The sequence below is a fragment of the Rattus norvegicus genome, chromosome 6 (genome assembly GCF_021556685.1).
Source record: "Rattus norvegicus strain SHRSP/BbbUtx chromosome 6, alternate assembly SHRSP_T2T, whole genome shotgun sequence".
In the NCBI taxonomy this organism is placed as follows: Eukaryota; Metazoa; Chordata; class Mammalia; order Rodentia; family Muridae; genus Rattus; species Rattus norvegicus.
Window position 1 is genome coordinate 66,879,668 of NC_141539.1, and position 2,046 is coordinate 66,881,713.

General features: G+C 36.5%; 1 non-coding gene across 1 annotated transcript; it reads left to right on the forward strand.

The window, feature by feature from the left end:
• Positions 1-1,473: 1,473 nt before the first annotated feature.
• Positions 1,474-1,580, forward strand: LOC120093283 (U6 spliceosomal RNA). Its single transcript, XR_015623641.1, has one exon. It is a non-coding gene; the product is annotated as a U6 spliceosomal RNA (small nuclear RNA).
• The last annotated feature ends 466 nt before the right edge of the window (positions 1,581-2,046 follow it).

Genomic DNA, 2,046 nt, shown 5'->3' on the forward strand with positions numbered 1-2,046 from the left:
ACCTCAAACTTCATGCCTCCAAAGAAGCCTCCTTGTTACTCATACATTTCACAAATGAATATTCTCATTTAAATTTCCAAAGTGATGTCCTTATTAACCTTTTAGATGTCTTTAAAATATGTAATACACTCAATAGAGAGCCTAACGTAGAAAAAAATCAAAAAATCTTTTTTTTTACAGAGAATAGGCAGGCTCTCTGAAGGCTTACTACCATCATCCATTCCAAACAAGTATCAGTTGGCTTTGCACAGCTACAGAAGTTATAAAATCAGAAACATAGCAATGTCTAATGTAGTTTGAAAATGTATCATTACATTTACACTTCAACTAATTGTTCTACTTAAAAGAACAATGTTGGCTATAGTGACGTCAATGTTATCCAGATAATATAGCATCTGCACAGACGTTTTCCAACAGCATCCCACTTCCTTAACGCTACATCCCACTTGTACCGTGGTACCATTATGTGTATCTCAACTCCTGGTGCTCTCAGAAAGACCAAATTGTATTTTCCATACTGAATATGGTCCACAAAGTTGCATTCTAACTTATTGTGCTATTTTTCTGATGGCCCTCACTCCAGTGCTGTAGTTTTCCCTGTTCCATCAAATAACCCAGCAGCTAAAAGGACCCTAGAATGGGTGAACAAACTGCTCCCTATTAGACCACATATTCTTGAAGGATGACTATCTACCTTAGGTCAAGTTTAGTCTTTTCTACCTGTACTACTTTGTCATTTAAGTTTTTTGTGATATGCTGCTCAGGCTGTGATATCTTCAAAAAGCTCAATCATTTTTCCTTTAGAAGTCCAGCTAAACAAATATTACCACATTTTCCTTTAAGAGGGCTAGATAGAGTCATTTACATGTTTTGCCTTTCCTTCACCATTCTTGATTAATTATCAGTCTAAAAACTTGATTGTGTTACCACCAAGTTATTCAGATATACCAGAGCTTCTCTCACTCCTTAAAGACGACCAATGGACTTAGCACAAAAAACAAAACGCCATACCAGTGCTGTGGTCCCTTGCTGAATCAACTGCTTGCTTCATTGTCATGTAAACCAAGTTCCACCTGTCCCAACAAACTTATCATCAGCTTTACCTCTTTTATTCTTAGTTTCATCAATATCACCAATCTGTTCTCTATTGTTTTTGAGTCCATAATATGCATAGGGTTGTCTGTTGTTGATAACCAAGCATCATTAATACCATTTATTAAAGTCAGTCTATCTGAAACTGGTTTTCTTCCATTTTTCCACCCCAGGCTATACACACACACAAACACACACACACACACACACACGCACACACACACACACACACACACGCAAACTTTGTCTTAAGGAATAACTAGTTGTAATTCTCAGTCTCTTTGCTTTTATAAAACTCAAATTAATTTCATCTATTACTACACCATAGTCATATAAACCACAGCATGAGCTGTTACTTACATCTTAAAATTCCAAGTTCAAGTGCTCGCTTCAGCAGCACATATACTAAAATTGGAATAATACAAAGAAGATTAGCATGACCCCTGCACAAGTATGACACGAAAATTCAAGAAGCATTCCATATTTTTAGAACACAAATGCCAGCCCAGGTTACAATATCCAGCAAAACTCAATTAACATAGATGGAGAAACCAAGATATTCCATGACAAAACCAAATTTGCACAATATCTTTCTACAAATCCAACCCTACAAAGGATAATAAATGGTAAAGCACAACACAAGGAAGCAAGCTACACCCTAGAAAAAGCAAGAAACTAATCTTTTTGCAACAAAACAAAGCACACAAACATAAGCTCACCTTCAAATACGAAGATAACAGGAAGCAACAATCACTCAACCTTAATATCTCTCAAAATCAATGGACTCAATTCCTCATTAAAAAAGATACAGATTAACAAACTGGATACATAATAAGGACCCAGCATTTTGCTGCCTACAGGAAACACACCCCAGAGACAAAGACAGACACTACCTCAGAGTAAAAGGCTGTAAAACAACTTTCCAAGCAAATGGTCTGAAGAAGGAAGCTGGAG